A 19,154-nucleotide genomic window follows, 5' to 3' on the forward strand; every position below is an offset into this window, starting at 1 on the left:
TCTGGCTTTGTGGGAGCCTAGCCAGTTTGGATGTTCACCTTCCTAGACCAGGATGGAGCAGGGAGGACTTTGGATTTTCCACAGGGCAGGGAACCCTGACTGCCCTTCAGACTGGAGAGGAATGGGGAGTGGAGTGGGGGGAGGGGGAGAAGAGTGGGAGGAGGGGGGGGAAAGGGAGACGGGGAGGGAAATGGGAGGCGGGGAGGAGGCGGAAATTTTTTTTTCAATAAAAAATTTTTTAAAAAAATGGAATGAACTCCACCTGGAAAAGCTAACACAGTATGTACGTATATGTAGCTCATTCCAGACTGGGTACACTCATACTCAAAGCAACAGTGTGTCCCCTATAGGGTTTCTCAAAAGTTGATGTCATTAGAATCACCAAGGGGCTTTTAGAAGACTATCAGTTTATTTTCTTTCAACAGATCCCCTGGGCTGTGGGGAGTACATACAGGAACGTTTTGAGAGATTCCCACACTAGTCTCTTAAGAGCTGGACCCAATGTCTCAGAGAAATCCTCAAATCCAAGGTGATCCTCCATACCTGTCTGCATAGATGAAAACTCCTAATAGAAACCAGAGAGATGGCTCAGTGGGTCAAATGCTTATTGCACAGTTATGAAGATCTTAGATCAGATCCACAAAACTCACATAGACAAATCAGGGCATGGCAAAACATGACAATAACCCCGGAACTGGGGAACAAAGACAGGTCGATCACAGGGTCACACTTGACCAGTCATTCCAACCAAAAGGGCTGGCTTCAGAGGCTAAGTAGGAAACACACACATACACACACAAAGGCAGAGGAGAAGCAATTAAAAAAGACATCCTGACCTCAACCTCTGGCCATCACACAAACCCACATGGTTAAGCACACCTGCACACAGATACACATATGCATACATGCGTACAACACCTAGAAGCCCCCAGTGTCCACTGGGGAAACTCCAGGCTGTTTTCTTTTGTTTCCACACTGACATCTTTGGGACTCCTCCTTTCTCAATTTCTGAACTCTTGTACCAAATTCACATACTAGAATAGTGGTACTAGTTGTAGAAAATATGGTAATATTCCCATATTTGCCAGCAAAAAAAAAAGTTGTAGTTAAGCTCTATGAGGGGTCCTATCAAGACCCTTTATGACTCAAATTGGTCATTCAGAGTAGTTGAATATTTTTCATGTTATTCCTAGCCTCGTGATTAGAGACTCTATGCCACAGCACCTAAATTTATAGGGTGAAAATAGCTTAGAACTTCTGAAAAACCATACAAAGAATTATTTGGTAAAGAGCTTACATAATCCAATGAAAAGGTGGCAATAAATTTCAAATGTTCATTTCACAAATGTAGGTACACAATTGACTATGATTCTTAATATTACCAAGTGGGGAGAACCTTAAACAATGATGTTTTACTTCATTTTCACTAACATGCCTAATCAAAAGGCTTTAATGCCCAGCCAGTAGTGGCTAGTATCAAACAGTGCTGCAAGGGCAAGGGTTGGTGACTGCGTTGGTTACATTTCTCACTGTTGTGACAAAATCCATTGCGTGCCGGTTTACTTTGGCTCACAGTTCGAGAGCAAAGTCAAGCATAGTGGCGGCAAATTCGTGGTCCAGGAGCTAGAACCATAATCAGAAAGGAGAAATCTGAATGCTGATGAACAATTCACTTACACCTTTTCACTCAGTCCTGGACTCTATGAAATGGTGCCCCACACACACACAGTTAGGCTTTGGTCTTCCCACCACCAATTAACCCCACCTAGACAATTTCTTACGGAGTTGCCCCGAGATTTTTTTTCTCCTGTTTGAATATAGATCCTGTTAAGTTGACAGTGGTATCAACTTCATACCCAAACATAATCCCTCTTAAGCCATAACTTCATACTCCTTGTCCCCATAAGCTCAGGGCCATCTCAAGACACAAAATGTGTTCAGTCTAACTTCAAATGTCCCTTTGGTCTTCACAGTTTCCACAGTGTTCAAAAGTTTAAATGCATAGTCTCTATGAAACTGAGGCAGTCTCTTAACTGTGAGCCTTAATAACATTTTTAAAAAGCTGTATACTTCCAACATAAAATGGCACAGCGCAGACACTCTTATTCCAGAAAATAAAGACTTGGGGCATAGGGACAAAACAAGACTGACACCCACAAGGGCAAACACAAACCCTGCAGCTTCATGTCCAGCATCGGAGGCTCATAAAGGAGCAATCTTGCTCCCAATCATCCAGTCCCATTCTACTCCAGCCCTGCCACACACACCTCACTTTGCATCCTTGTGTGTGCAGCTTTCTTGGGCACACATCCTGTGATCCTGGCATCTCTAACATCCCAGGGTCTCCATAGAAACTTGGGCTTCATCTTTACAGTTTCACACACTGAATTCTCAGAGGTTCCTTGCAGGGAATCTAACCCCGTCACACATGGCTTGGTTTCAGTGGCCTTCCGGGACCTTGGGAAGCCTCTATTACTCTCTCAGTCATACATCTATCATGCCTGGGAGACTAGTTTGACACATACTACATTTCCAAGTTCTCTTATTAACTTGATATATTCCCTGTCCCCTTGGACCAGAGTTGCATCAGCCTCTGTGTACCCTCTAGGCTAACCATGTCCCATTAAGAACTGCTTACAGAATTCTAGGATCTTCTAGCTGCAAGTTTCAAACTCTTCCCCTAAACAGTTCCAAAGATCCAAGACCCAATAATTCCAAACGGCCAAGTTTATCACAGTCATGGATCTACTTTTCATACCAACTTTTATTAGTTACTGTCATTTCTTGTTACATTGACAAAATACCTTCTGAAAGCAAATGAAAGGATTTATTTTGTTTCACAGTTGACAGATAAGTTCTTCATCCCAGGGAAGTCACAGTGTTAAGAGAAGGAGACAATTAGTCTCACTGCATCCACAGTAAGAAGGCAGGAAGATGAATGTTGATGCTCGACTCATCCCTGATGGGGGTCACATGTGCCACAGCCTTCATGCATGGTCGGAAGACAACTCTGTGCAGCTCATTCTCTCCTTTCACCTTCAAGTGTCTTAGCTAGGTTCTCTCCTGTTGTAATAAACACAGCGGCTGAAAACAACTTGAGAGGAAAGAGTTTCTTTCAGTTTACGCATCCCAGTCACAGTTCATCATGAAGGGAAGGCAGGGCAGGAATTCCTGGAGGCAGGAACCTGGAGGCAGGAACTGAGGCACAGGCCATGGAGGAATACTCCTTAGTGAGTTACTCTCTGTGGCTTGCTTGGCCTCCTCCGTTATGCATTCAAGGACACTTGTCCAGGGAGGGCCCTTCCACAGGCTTACTACCTTCAGCTGATCTGATGGGGAAATTGTCCCCATTGACATTTCCTCTTCCAAGATGACCCTAGCTTGTGTAAAGTTGACAAAACAAAAACTAACTAGTGCTAGCTAGTGTATATGAATTCTGGGGATTAAACTCGGGTCCTCAGGCTGGTGTGGCAAGCCACCAAGTGTTCTTAGCTGTTGAGCCATCCCACAAACCACGGAATCATGTCAACCAAAATTAGGTTTTGTCTTGCAGCATCCATAAACCTAGTCTAGAAACTCTTGCCCAGAGATTTGTCCCTTAGGTGACTCTAGATTCTGCTATTATCCTATTATCCATCACGGTGTGAATATGAAAGACTAAAAATATAAAAGACTGGTGGTGGAAATACACAACTCTCTTGGGAAAAACTAAACGTTTATAATAGTAATTCTACTCACAGGACTCAGCCTAAGAGAAATAAAGCCACTGTCCCCTCGAAGGCCTCTACACGAATCTTCATGAAAGAATGATAGATTAAGCTGTTCTTATCTGTGGAACCAGACGAACACTTAGATTTCAGATAGTTTCCTCATATTTAACATATTTACTTACACATATTGATATATGTTGGAGAATGGCTCCAACCCTAAACAGAAAATGTGTTTATGTCTGATATATTTTACATAAAAGGTAATTTTATAAGATTTATTTACTGCAGTGTTTAACTGTCATGACTGAAAAAGCATGGGATAAAACCGGACTCTCTGAATATGGCGGACAATGAGGGCTGCTGAGAAGCCAAGGACAATGGCACTGGGTTTTGATCCTACTTCATGTTCTGGCTTTGTGGGAGCCTGGCCAGTTTGGATGTTCACCTTCCTAGACCAGGATGGAGGGGGGAGGACTTTGGACTTTCCACAGGGCAGGGAACCCTGACTGCTCTTTGGACTGGAGAGGGAGGGGGAGAGGAGAGGGAGGAGGAGAAAAAAGGGAGATGGGGAGGGAAATGGGAGGCGGGGAGGAGACGGAAATTTTTTTTCAATAAAAAAAATTTAAAAAAAAGATAAAGTAGATATAAATATTACAACTGCAAAAAGAAAGATAGCATATGGAATTGCTTGCCTATCAATATATGATAGCTCAAAGAATGGTTGGATTGGGAATATTCTGGACTTTGATTTTTTGATTAAGACAATTTACCTATATTTACAACAGCTAAACGTAGAAGCTCTTCAAATGTCTTCCAGCCATTGACTGAATAACCCCTAAAGGGTATGCTAATACAATAGATTCTGTTCAGTAGACAGAGGACTATTGATACAAACTGCAATATTGATGAACCTAAGAAATGTAATGCCAAGTGAAAGAAGGCAAACATACACATTATATGTTGTATTGTTCTATTTACATGAAATTTCCAGAAAAGGCAAATCTACGAGACAGAAATCAGATGTATAGTTGAGACCAGAGAGCAAGAGTAGGTGTAGGTATAGACTGGAAACTTTGAGGAATTCTGGAAATATCAAACATTATATAGATGGACACACAACACTCTCACTCAAAAACAGCAGGAATCTATATACTTTCAGGATACTTACGATGAGTAAATTTGTGCCATACAGATTATATCTTACTAAAGCTGTTAAGCAACAAAAGAAGATGAAAACTGTAGAAATATTGTTTTCATTCCCATTCCTTATTCTATCTCTTCTCTTGCCTCTTTAGCTGCAACTCAAGTCTACAGGAATCTGCTGAGATGGGACCTTCACTTTGGATGAGCACCCCATTCTCTCTTAAAGTCTCCTAAATATTTACAGATTTGTGAGTAGTGTTAGAAGCCCAACTCGCCTCCCTTTAAGAACCCATTCCCTCTTTTGGCACCAACCACTCCTATATCTCTTGGTTCCTTTTGCTCATTTTTACCCTGCCTCTGGTTTTAGTTCAGTCCTTCCTCAAAACATAACGCAGACACAAAAACCTCAAATATTAGTCCAGAACCCAGGCCAAGAACTCCATTCAAACTGACACCATTTGGCTTCCTGTTAGCTCTGAGGTGGGTGGAGTTAAGGCAGTATCTCAGGAAAAAGTTCCACTCTTCTCGAAACATTGAAAATTTTTAAACATTTTCAAACCCACACACAATAGTAATTATACTTTAATATTAGTTGATTGAAAAAGCACAGAATGACAAAACCCTACTATGATAGCTTGAGTGTTCAGTAAATTTGCATTTTATTCATCATAACTGTTGGCATTTATCAAATACAAAAATCTGCTATTCAAAGCAGGAAGAAATATTTGAAAGATACTTCAGTATTCTAAAAAAAAAATGCAGGATTTGCTTCAAAGTAAGTCCTTCATTTGTTTGGAATGACACAGTCCCTTGACTTTGAAGTAGAAGGTTCTGGGTTAGTATGATAACAAGGGGAAGAGTTTCCAGGCTGAAGAAATTCCACATAAGGAAATATTGTAATAAAAGATCTTTTAAGTTGTTCCCAAGAAGTTTAAGAGAGTAGTGAATCTTTGTTTGGTTTCTACATTTTTTCATTATTGCTGGGAAGGAAGGGAGGGGGAAAGTGAAGGAGGGAGAGAGGAAGAAAGGGAGAAAGGAAGGAAGGGAGGAAGAAAGGAAAAGAAAGACCCAAATCTGCAGAGAGATTTTGCGGGAGTAAAACTTTGATTGGTAGAGTTGCTAAACATGAGTCCAGACCACCACTGCTGCTTGGTTCTCTGGTCTGGAGGTTGGCAAACATCCTGGCTACCAGGAAAAGATAGCTGCCATAAGAAAAGATGGTCTCTGGTGCCATTCTTTTATTGCCTACTTTCAGACAACCACAAGAACTACAAATGAGCTTTGGGGACATTACAAGATCCTAAGCAGCTGAACTAGTACACTTCAACCTAATTCCCGCAGGACAGTCCCACTTGGTCGCCAGTTCAAAGGCTAATTGTGAGACTTAAACACTAGAGTAAAGCAATTACCTCTTGACAGCTTACAAAACACACTCTCCTGCGCACACATTTTATTTTAAAGTGCTATCAATCCAGTTCTACAGTGTGGGTCACCATCACATCAAACAAGGAAGTCTCATGGGAATCTAAACTCAGGGCTCTCAGACTCCATGGTATTGCTTTTGCTTTATACAGGGGCTAAAAACAGACTAAAACATAATGAAGACATCAGCAACATTCTAGTTAACTTCATGAGACTTTGTCAGCCAGAAACAACACCTCGGAAGTCAGAGAAGTGAAGCAGTTTCCTGCAGCTGGCACACCGCCACTAACTTTAAACTACTATAGACCCTCGATAGCATAAACATTTAGTCACTCATACAACAATATTTATTGGCAATTCATATTGTGTTGGTACCTTGCAACAGCCTGATATCGGTAACCCAAGCTTAAACAGACTCAATTTAACTGTGATGAAAATCTCCCCCATGGAAAGATTTTGACTTGTGGCCATTTTGGTTTGTGGGTGTTAGTAAATGGATAAATACTTTACATTTCCTAAAGAACAAAAGCAGATTACTCTGCAGGGCATGAACTATACACACAAATCATCTGCCTACATGACTTTTAAATCTGTTACCAGATACACACAGAAGTCCCTTTGTGGCATTTTTTTCATTCCAGAATATAGAGGATAAGGCAAAGGCTGCAAGAGAAACTATCCGAGTTCCGATGAGCTATGATCTGGCTTAAAAGTCATCATGGGAAGGCTGCAGCACAAGAATGTGTGCACCCCAGGACGGCTATGAATGCAGCCCAAACAAAACTGCAAACAAACTTAAAATGTCTATGATTTGTTTCTTTAAAATAAAATGTCTGTGTGGTTCTCAAGCATCAGCTTTGTAGACAACAACGTGGCACCACAATGTCAAGAGTTTGGGCTTGCCTACAAGGACACAAAGAAGGTGTCTATCCTCACTGGTTTTTCCTTATGCAGAATATCACTAAACAAAGAAAGCAGCTCTATGAGCCTTCCACACCTGGCTGTACCCCTCAACAGCTGGCACAGCACATGCTAACTTCTCTGCGCCTTGGTTTTTTTTTTTTTTTCATTTTCGTGGAATGTGTACATTTCGTGGAAAGTGTACAACCTCTGAAACTCTCTTCTCAGTCGGGATCCCAGTGAGAAAGAGAGTGCACACTCAGGGTAATTTCAGGAGAATGTTTCAGGGCTGTGGGCTTGGACAGGAAACCACCGAGGAGACGGTGACAACAGGAGAACAGTCACTATCCTGGGCTCACATGGAGGAAGGAAGGGGACCCAGGCCGGGGGTACCAGGGGGCAGTGGTTAGTTAGCAAGGCGGGCTGGAGAGGATGAACAGTCTAGAAGCACAGTGAGACTTCCAGTGCTGAATTGAATGCAAGGTGGGGTGGGGGTGGGGAGTGGACATCCTTGTCTTGATTGTAGTGGACTTTGGCTTTCCTTTGCTTTGAAAGATGTTGGCTGTGGACTTCCTATCTTTATTATGCTGAGATGTGTCTCCTGTAGTCCTGGATTGCTTTTAGGTCTTTCATCATGAAGGGACATTAGCTTTTTTCAAAGTCTTTCTTCATCTAATGAGATGACCGTGTGTTTTGTTTCCTTGAGTCTATTTATATGGTGGATTATGTTTATTGACTTACATATACTGAACCATCTCTGTATTTCTGAGACTATAAGATAAATGAAGGAAATAAAGAGGATACAAATAGGAAAGAATGAAGCTCAAGTACCCTTATTTGCAGATAATGTAATTCTATACATAAAAGATCCTAATGACTTCACTAGAAATCCCCTGCAGCTGGAAAACACATTCAGTGAAATAACAGGCTAGAAAATTAACACACACAAATCAGTAGCCTTCCTATATACAAATGACAAGCACACTGAGAAAGATACCAGGCAAGCAAGTCCATAGCCTCAAAAAAAAAATCTTTGAAAAACTTGTAGAGAGAAAACTTAAGTCTGAAAAGGAAATTGTAGAAGGTATCAGAAGATAGAAATATCTCCCATGCTCTTGGTTTAACACTGTAAAAATTGCCATCCCATCAAAAGCAATTTACAGATTCAATGTAGTCCTCCTAAAACTCCAAAGGCATATTTTCAGAGAAATTGAAAAATTATTGAATTTAATATGAAAATACTGGATAACAAAAACAACCCTGAACAATAAAAGAGTGGTTGGATATATTACCACCCCAGATTTTAAAATAAGCTTTATAACTATAGTAATAAAATCACATAATAAAAACATCATAAAAACAGAGAAACTGATCAGTGGAGCTGAGAACCCATATATAAGTTCACGCTCTTCGAGCCTACTGATTTTTAACTATCAGGACATAGGAGAAAATCTTCTACAAATTCTTCTGATAAAAATGGATATCTATGTATAGAAAAATGAAACTCGATCCTTATTGCTTACTCTGCCAACATTAAACTCCAAATGAATCAAAGATTTCAATGTAAGAACTGGTAGTTTGAATGTGATTGAGGAAAAAGTAGGGGGTAGTCTTGAACTTGTTGGCAGGAAAGGACTTCAGAACAGGACAAATTGAGGGCAAGGATTAAGATCAATAATTAATAAATGGGATCTCATGAAACAAAAAGCTTCCCTAAAGCAAATGATACCAACATTTGAGTGAAAATGCCTACAGAATGAGAAAATATTTACCAGTTATATATCTGACAGAGGGTTAGTATCTAGAATATACAAACAACTCAAAATATTAAACATCAAGAAAACAAATGACTTTATTTAAAATGGAACATGAAACTAAACAGAGTTCTCAAAGTGGGAAACATAAATGGCTGAAAACATTTCTATAATGTTCATCAATGCCCATAGTAAACACCACAGACTAACCAATAAAAGGCACAATGTCAGGAATGGGTTACTGCTTTTAGCATTGCTAGCAAATGAGGATTCACAGAATTACAAAATATTGCCAATATTCTTGATTATACTCCAGAACCTGATGATTAGGACCCTATTGAGAAAGACACTGCATTCTTGAGTCGTAGAACATGAAGAAATTAAGGTGGTGTTGATTGGGAAGCCTTATCCCTACTGGCTAGTTTTCATAGGGCTAGAGAGAATTGTGCATGATATCAGAGGAAAAAAACAATCATCACTCTTACCCAACTGTGAACTACAATAGCAAATGAGCTGGTGAGACATGCCCACTGGTACAATAGTGGCAAGACTATCGTGAGAGTACCCAGTAACTTTCTGAAGTTGAAACCCGTATCTAGCACCATTATTGGGGCAAAATCCTATAAGCTAGGCAGGTCACAGGCCTTAGGGGAGGACCTATTAAAATAAAATACTCTGCTAGATGGACATAGTGTTAGACAAACTCCTAAGCACTTACTGTTATACCCGTGGATTAGTGCAGCTCTTGACAACCGTCAGAAAAGCTTCTCTTTGAAGTAGATAAAGATCAGCACGGAGACCCACAACTGTTACTGGTGTAGAGAATCAGAGACTTTAGAATGTTCAGTCATAAATGGGACATCTATATTACATCCCCTGTCCCTGAGGCTCAGGGATCATGGTTGAAGAAGGGGAATCTAGAGTCACAGGTGGTAGATGAAGACTACGATACGCTGGTTTCCAGGCGCAGCAGGGCAGTTGCACATGTGAACAGCTGCGATGGTATGCACAAGACCAGCACGGGCTCGGGCCCAGCAAAATTAACAGCATGAAGAAAGGAAGCTGAGCGTGAAGCCCTCCCTAGAGAACTGTTGGAAGCTGACGGCTGCTTGGAGAAGGGGAATCCGTTTTCTTTAAGAGTGAAAATCCTAGTGCACAGACCACCCTCCACTGAGGGCCATACATCCAAGAGGATGTGAGCAGTATAAACTGTACCTAATATATTTAAGAAACAAGACAACAAGAAGAGAGAGGGGGAATGTGCAGTTGGATGGGTAAGGGAAGTGGGATGAACCTGGAAGGGATGGACTACGGGTCAGTTTTCAGAAGAAAAACGACTGGAGAAGAGTGGCGACTAGATGCCAGATGTGGAGATACAAATTAGAGCAGCCTTTCCCGTTTTACATGCTCCAATAGTTGAGAGTTCATGGGTCACCTTGACCTAATGTAGGCAAAGCTAGAGCCTGTAGGCAATTAGGAATAGCTGTGGGCCTTCATATACTCCAAGGTCACCTCCTACCCTCTCAACATCAAAATGATTCAAAGGGAGACATATAAAATGTTTCTGCCAGCCAAGGACTTGATGCCTAGATTAGTAATTTTATTTGCAACGTTAAGATACATGATTCATCATGAGTAGATATTTTTTTCATTCCCCTCTCTGTGAAACCCAAGGATTAATTAAGATATCAGGTCTAAAATAGACACCAATTGTCTAAATCAGACACAACAGTACTTGGTTCCAGGGCCCATGTTATCCTGGGTACCAGATTGGACTCCCTAAGCCTTTCCTCATCTAAAATGGGAACATTAGAACCTACTGTGAGGGGCTGTTACGAAGATTAAATAAGATGTTCATCGTGCAGCACAGGATTTGGCTAGTAAATGCTAATGTTTATTATTAACCCCACTTTGGGCATTTACTTAACAGTTCTTGGAAGTCTGTTAATAACTTTGACCCGAGCTGCCTTCCTTTGCCTTCACTCTGACTTTGGAAGAAGCCTTTTTCACTTCGCTTCTAGGGTTATCCAGAATGTTACACACTGATCTGCAATTTATACCGAAGCAACACATTAAATGAATTTGTTTGAAGATTTATCACCTCAGACAAGATGAAATTAATAGCTTTCAGTGAGAAAAATTGTTCATTTTGCAAGTACAAGTCTTTTGCACTGAAAAGAAAATATCTAAATAAAATATCAATCATCACATAATGCCATGTGAGAAATGTAATTTAGAGGAAAGAAACTTTGGCTTTTATCAAAGAGCTTTATTTTTGGTCATGTCTTTTATGGCTATATAATCCCATTTTTTTAAAAACTTAGGGGACTTTTCTTTGATCTGTGGGTACACTGAGATGCTATGAGGATGGACAAAAGGTACCATAATTGCAAAAGAGAATGTGAAAGTACAAAACAATGATAGTAAGTTAAATACCAAATGGGGAGTGGGGAGGACATATAGAAAGGTGATGCTGGTAACGAAGGACCCAAGATTAAAAGATACTTAATTGATCTGCATCTATTTATCATGTTTTATCTGCATCTATTTATTCACATTTCCAGAGAGACTGTTTGTGCCTGGCATTGGGATTGGACTTATATAGATGAATTTTTTTTGCTTCTGAGGGCACTGATCCTGTCATTGGAACATCCAAGTTCTCCTAGGGAGACTCATACATAAACTTACCCATCGGGAGAGTGTGATGGGTGTTGTGCCATAATACAAACAAATCAATATGGGAACATGAATTCAGGAGACAGAGAGTAAATTCATTAATTAGCCTTGCAGAGTAACAAACCATTCTAAAATCTGTGGCTTCAACAACAGCTATTTATTCAACTCACCATTTTGGTCCAGGCAGGTCTGATTCATCTCATCTGGGTTTTATTACATGCCTTTGTTCAAGTGATAGATCTTCCACTATCTGAATAATTTATGATAACCGCATTCATGTAATGAGCAACAGGCAGCCAAGGAAACGAGACATACATCTCCTATCCAGCCTGGCCTTCTTCCCAAGGTAGCTAGCATCACAGGGTCCCCAGAGCAGCAATTGGAGACATGAGCAACTTTTTCAAGTCATATCATGTTTGTCAAAATCCTATTACCCAAAGCAATTTATAGAGCCAAGCCTAGAGCCCATGTGGAAGGGCAAGAAAGTCTGTACTTTTTTATTACTTCATCTACTTTTTTAAAAAATCCTTTCTCATTTTACATACCAACCCCAGTTCCCACTCTCTCCCCTCCTCCCACTCCCTCCAACTTCCCCCACCACCCCATTCATCATCCTCTCCTCTGAGAAGGTAAGAGTTGCATGGAGAGTCAACAAAGTCAAGCAGATCACTTTGAGGCAGAACCAAGGCCCTCCCCACTATATCTAGACTGAGCAAAGTATCCGTCCAAAGAGAATGGGCTCCAAAAAGTCAGTTCAAGAAGTAGGGATAAATCCTGGTCCCATTGCTAGTGGTCCCACAGTCTTCCCCAGCCATACAGCTGTCACCCACATTCAGAGGACCTAGTTTGGTCCTATGCAGGCTCCCCCACTGTCAGTCCAGAGTCAGTAGCTCCCATTAGCTCAAGTAAGTTGTTTCAGTGGGTATCCCATCATGGTCTTGAACCTTTTGCTCATGTTATTGCTCCTCCCTCTCTTCAAATGGACTCTGGAAACTTAGCCCAGTGCTTCACTGTGGATCTCTGCACCAGCTTCCATCTGTTGCTGGATGAAGGTTCTGTGATGACAATTAAGATAGTCATCAATCTCATTACAGGGGAAGGCCAGTTCAGGCACCCTCTCCACTATTGCTTAGGGTCTTATCTGAGGTCATCCTTGTGGATTCCTAGGAAGGGCTGTATGTACCAGAATGGAAAGAACTTAGGACCACTCTCACAGTCTATATACAGCCAATATACAAGTGAGACACCTGAGAAGAGTATTCTAGTCTTCAAGAAATATGCCAAGTAGAAGCTGTTCTCTGACAGAAGAAACAAGACAGGAGCTAGTGCACACAGATAAAAATGTCGGAAGTTCAGCTAAGGTGTGGCAATAAACAGTGAGCGATGTGTTAGGAAAGTTCTGGAGATAGAATCGGAGTTCACCCTCTGATTTCCCATGTTGTGCAGGGATATTGGAAATATCTGTGCTAAAGTGGCTCCCACCATATTATTCCCACTGTCAAGCTGTGACTCTGAGGCTTAGAAACTAACCCAGTAAGGCTTCTGGGATGTTCATGTACTGAGCCACACAGGTGAAACTCCATTACAATGACTGCCCTTGCAGGAAAGTCTTACTGACAGAGCATCCTGGGAATAAAATCAGCAGTGACTTCATAAATCATATGAAGCAGAACTGTGCTTTCAAAGTCACAGAAAAATGCTGCTGGCAGCTGTGATGAAGGGAAAGAAACAGGCCCAACCAGTCCAAACTGTGTTGTCAATAGTGTGGCTTCCATGTCTCTTTTCATTGAGCTCCAGCGACGTGATTTATGTTCAAGATCAAAGTAAATGACCATTATCAACTTCTTTGATTGGCTTACTTATTAATTCATTTATCCATCCAAAAAATGTGTATCAAATACCTCCTAAGTGTCCATGAGAATTAGGAGAAAACAGACATGAAAAAAAATGCCACTAAGAGTCTTAATAGAGGGGGAAGAGCACAGAAATAAAAAGCATCATATAGTGATGGTAGAAAATAATGCTTGCTGTACAAATTACAGAAGAGCTTTGGAGGAACACCCAACCAGGGACAGCATCCCAATAACCACTGAATCTCCAAGAATGTTTCAGAAATCAGCAGCCACTGGGAGGGCATTCCAGGAAGAGGAAACAGTTTGACTGAGGCATGGAAGTAAGGGAAGACATGGTCACCCCCAGGAAGTATACAGAGAATAGGCAAGAGTCAACTAAAATATGATGGTCCACCATGAAACCTCCCTTCTCCAGGAACAAAATCATTTTCTTCTCCTAACTTTGAATCACATTATCTCCCAAAATACAGCCACAACAAACTATTAGGATGGAAATCAAGCCTGCTAACCCATGCTCCAATGACTCTACCACACTTAAAATAAAATTCAAACTCTTTACCTGCCCTGAATCCCTAACAGAATATATGACTACTTTGACACTCTCATCTCCTCCCAGGTTTTATTTTGAGTTCTCCACTCCAATCACACTGACCCAGGGCCTTCACAACAAGTGCTCTCTTTCACTAGAACATTCTTCTTACTACATGCACAGACCCTTCATGTCATTTATATAGCAGTGGATTTTTGTTTTGATTTTCGCATATGCATGCATGAGTGTGTGTGTGTGTGCGCGCGCGTGCGTGCGTCTGTGTGTGCATGTATGTGTGTGTGTGTGTTGAGAGATTCCACATGTGGAGGTTAGAAGATAGCTTGTGAGAAGAAGTTTTCTCCTTCCACTATGTAGATTCAAGAGACTGAATTCACATCACCAGGCTTGGGATAATGTGTTCTTAACAGCTGAATCATTTCACCACCCTTCCATCTCTGGTTACATTACCTCCTTAGAAAGACCTTCCATGGTCACCCACTCTAACATGCTTCTCTATTTTAACTTTGCATGTCATATTTAGTCCTAAGTATTTGTCTCTCTGTGTATAAATTGTTCCTTGCCCATTTCATTTTATTAAAATGTAAGATCCCAGAGTATAATGTGCCTGTCTTACTTAAAATATAGAATAGTAAATGGCACAGATTAGGAAATCAATAAATGTTAAAGAAGTAAATAAATAAGTTCCCTATAACTCCTATAATAAATAGGTGCCTTAATGTTTCAATAGATATTTTTAAAGACTTTATTTAACCTTTGGAAACCAGCAGCATTGTAGGAGCCTGTAGCACCTAGAAAACTATCAAGAATGAAATCACAAGAAATTCATTCATGAGCAAGAAAGAATTTTAAGGACTTTTTCTGAGAACAACAGAGACATTTTAAATCCAAACATATAAAAATGCATTTCTCAAAATATAATTCTCCAGTTTATAGACATCTGGACCATATTGACCACAGCTGGATTAGGGCATGCCCTGCAAATCTCCCATTTCTGACTAAATATTGATGGCTTCCTTTAATGTATGATTCTGTGATATGATATTCCAGATGAGAGAATCATTCGGAAAGAAGACAGCTGTCTATCCAGCTCACTGTTGGAAAATGGAAAGTATCAGAGTGTTCAGCACACAGAACACTCCAGAATTTGAGTTGGAACAGAGGCCATGATGAAAACTAAAATACAAATGGATGGATGGACAATAAGAATGTCGTCCCCCCCAAGAGAAGCACCACAGATGTCCCCAGAGGTCCACAGCTTCTCATCTTAAGACTGGCATCCTTAGCTTCACCACAGTCAGAAGAGTGACCCTTATACATGTCTGGCCTAGAGGACAATCATTTTATGGTTGTCCTTAAGAATTCTTCAGCCACAGAAAGCCTGTTTGAAAACAAATCACAGAGTACCTGGTTTTTATTGATAGAAGAGCTAAAAACAGTCCAATTGTTTGCAACTAGAAGCTAAATGACTCATAGCTCCTTCAGGAAAGGTCATACCACACAGAAATTAATGGTCATGCAATATCTTTAACTGAACTTTTTCAAGCTCCAAAGTCTAATATGTGAATAAAATAATCCTGATACTCTTTGCTAGATAGCTCTGGAAGATGGGTCTGTCTGTGTCTTTATTCAGTTTTGCATCTTTAATACTTAAATGTATAGCAAGCAAAAAAGAAAGAGTTGCTTATTAAATAAATTTCAAGCTTACTCATTTGATCTTTTAACTCTCCTTTCCTGCCCTCTATGCAAGAGGGCAGTTTTATAGATAAATATCTTGTATCTCTGTCTCTCTCTATCTTTTTGTTTCTTCTATCTCTCTCTCTCTTTCTCTCTCTCTCTCACACACACATACACACACGCGCGCACACATACACAATCCCTACTAAAACTCCTCACTTACATTGTACCTTAAACCTGTGAAGGAGTGGGTCTGGAATCCCATAGTGATCTCATCTTAACCTTGCCCCAGAAGCTCGTCATGGTAATCGAGTGAAGGATTCTCAGCTTGTTGGAATAAATGGCGCTCACTACTTTCTCCAGCTTGTATGCAGAAACTTTGACATGCAAATATCCTGAGCACCCAGCACTATATAAGCCATCCAGAAAAAGGAGTCTTGATGACAGAGGCACAGGTTACCTTATTTTTATCCTACAAGTTTCAACTTACTAGGACTGTTCAATATTTTCTTAGAGATCCAATTCTTCTGTGCCCAGCAATAGACTCCCTGTTAAACAGAAATGCATACTTTAACACAATAACATTAACAATCGCAATGGTTAACATATCAGCACTCGGGACGAACCAGGCCTGTGGTAAGCGACTGTCCACCTGCCATCCTGTCTCTCAAAATCTGCAAAGTGAAGTTTTGGTACCACCAGTTTTATGGATAAGTATCTTGTATCTCACAGAAGGGCAGGGGCATAGTTCAGACCAGCATGCACAAAAACCTAGATTAAATCCCTAGTGACACCACCCACCCACCAAAACACCAATGGCTTCAAGTCCCAGGCTTCGCTCTGTTAGTTGTGTGACCTTAGGAATGCTTGCTAATCTCCTGAGTTTGATTCCTCTACCTTAAGAAGGAATCAACAAAGGCACCTTCACGTAGGGCTCTAGAAAGGATTATGCCAATTCAGCAGTGCCTACTGCGTGTTAAAACTAATTTCAACCCCACAATTCTCATCTATGACCCTGGCAGCCAAAAAGTTCTGAAATCACATCTTCCCCTTAAACTGCTTGCATCAGATTTCCTATGGCCACAAACTTAGCCCCTAACAACAACATGAATGTATTAATTAATAGTTATTTTGGGTCATACATGTGATACGCATCTTCCTTAGCTAATATTGATGTTAGAAGCCTGTAGTCCTTTCCAGGCTCAAGAAGAATCTATTTCCTCCTCCTCTTCTCTGACTCCCAGAAGCTACTCCCATCCCTTAGCATAGTCATTCCACTTTCAAAGCTTAACAGTGGGGGCTGGAGTCCCCTCCCCCAGAACAGCCACACCATGGCGGCATCTTTTTAACTCTCTTGCCCTCCACTACGACAGCTGAAGACATTATGATTATCCTGGGGACACCCAGACAATCCAGGAGAGGTTCTCAACCTTAAAGTCAACTGGCTGGAAACCTTGATTCCACCTGCTACCTTCACCTCCCCTTTTACCATGCAGGGTCTTACATTTTCAGGTTCCAGGGATTTGGATGCAGGTGTACATAGAAAAGCCAATTTTTCCCTACTAAGCTGGCACTGAAAGCTTATGTGGCAGTAAAACATGATGTGAACTGACATTGCTAATTTTTTGTCTTTAGTTTTCTCCAAGAAATGCAAACGTGCCCAGAAAAAAAAATGTTTTAGCATTTACATGGGTGACTCATAATATAACTAAGACGACACACAATTAAATGTCGCAGAGACCTTATAATATACATTCATTATATATTTCTAAACTCCAAAGAATCCAGGACTCTGAAATACATCCTGCCAGCACAAAGGATTTCAGCTATAATATTAAAGAATTATGCTAATATTGCAATTACAGTTGTTATTAATGTCCTCATACTCTTCTCTGAAATGGAAGAGAAAATGCTCTGTTGGTTGACAGGGTTAACAGATCATGTTCACAGTGCCAATTACAAAGGACCTGAGGAAGGGTCAAGAGACCTAATGTCAAAGCACATATACATACACCCCCTTGCAACTGCTTCTTGCTTTCCGTGTATCCCTAGAAAACAAACATTTAGCAGCCACGGTTAAATAATTTACTTCTCTTCCTCGCCTTAGAGGGGTTTGGAACTAATCAAAGTCATTAAAGGGATTAAGTAAACTGAATCATGTAAATCTGTCATTGGCCTGGTATACAGTACACACTCAATAAGTGGTATTTCTACACCCAGCTGTGCTGCGCAGGCACTGCCTTCATACTTAACACCTATGACTTTCTTTGTGAGATTCATGAGCTTAATTGAAAATCTGTTGATTCACTGAAAGAAAAGGTTTTGGAATTTTCATTTAATTTTTTTNTTTTTTTTTTTTTTTTTTTTTTTTTTTTTTTTTTTTTTTTTTTGCATTTTATCCTGGACTACAGCAACGATGGTAAAAATCCATCCCCGGCTTTTAGTCGCTAAGGCTTTCACAATACTGGCGACTTGCTAATGTCTGTGTTCCACAAGTGAGGAGAGCCATAAGTGACTCACCAGTGCCCTGGAGGGGACCATTCCTTGACATTATCGCTGCCTACTCCTTGCTTCTGTTCTCACCATGCAATCTCTTTCATCTTAATTTGGTTTCTCAAGTAACCTCCACCTTTCACCAAGAGGAATGTTCTATAGAAGCTGGAGAGTAAGAAGTTAGGCCCAGAAATGTGGATTCGGGAATCTGAGACATCATTCCTTCCTTCTTTCCTCCCAACTTCCCTTTTTCCCCCAGTCAACCCACAAAGACAACTGAACACTTACTACTTTCCAAATATTCTGCCGGGAACTAGAAATGCAATTTCTAGCTAGACAAGCCCAGCTCCTGCCATGCAGACTGTACAGATGAGCCCATGAATTATGAATTTATTACAGTCAATTTCTCACAGCTTTAATTACAAATTGAAGTAACTGCAAGAAGGGAAAAGTGCAGAGTGATCTGAGACTATTTAAGTGTGGGGATTCCAGGAATGCTTCTTAACACATCACACAGTAGGCAATGCCTACAGTGATGTAAAAGAACCAAATAAACTTTGGATTCAGACAGTTCTTGCTATTTGCAATGTGCCTGGGTTTCCTCAGCATCCTCACCTACAGAATAGTCTTAAGAACATGTCATGTTCACTTTTGATCAGAAAAGATACTCGATGTCAGATACTCAATAAACATACTTGCAAGGATGCTAGGAAGATTCAATGAGATATAATAGGTTACTGTTATATGTCTATAAACTTAAGTAACATAAGAAACACTCATCAAATGGTAGATTATACCTAAAATATTTACAATATTTATATTATAATGACACATCTACACTGAGTTTCAAGGAAATGTTAAAATATTTGTAAGAAGGAAAATCAAGTTGGGAAGAAATTGGTAGTGAAATTTCATGGTTCAGATTGAGTTGAACCACATAATAGGTAGCATAGTAGTAACTGCTAATCAGTAAGAAGTT

At 40.5% G+C, this 19,154-nt stretch overlaps 1 protein-coding gene across 4 annotated transcripts in view; it reads right to left on the bottom strand.

Annotated features, from left to right (window-relative positions):
- Htr7 (5-hydroxytryptamine receptor 7) overlaps positions 1 to 19,154 on the bottom strand; it is an 83,471-nt gene that overhangs the window by 47,448 nt on the left and 16,869 nt on the right. The window contains exon 1 of one of the 4 annotated variants that reach the window (XM_050160479.1): positions 16,173 to 16,191. The exons of the other annotated variants lie outside the window; for them this stretch is intronic. The gene's annotated coding sequence lies outside the window, so the exon portion shown is untranslated. Of the gene's footprint in view, positions 1 to 16,172; positions 16,192 to 19,154 lie in introns of those variants that run through there. 4 annotated transcript variants of the gene reach the window in all.

This window comes from Alexandromys fortis, unplaced genomic scaffold (assembly GCF_014885135.2).
Source record: "Alexandromys fortis isolate MF-2015 unplaced genomic scaffold, M_Fortis_MF-2015_v1.1 scaffold_10, whole genome shotgun sequence".
NCBI classification, from domain to species: domain Eukaryota; kingdom Metazoa; phylum Chordata; class Mammalia; order Rodentia; family Cricetidae; genus Alexandromys; species Alexandromys fortis.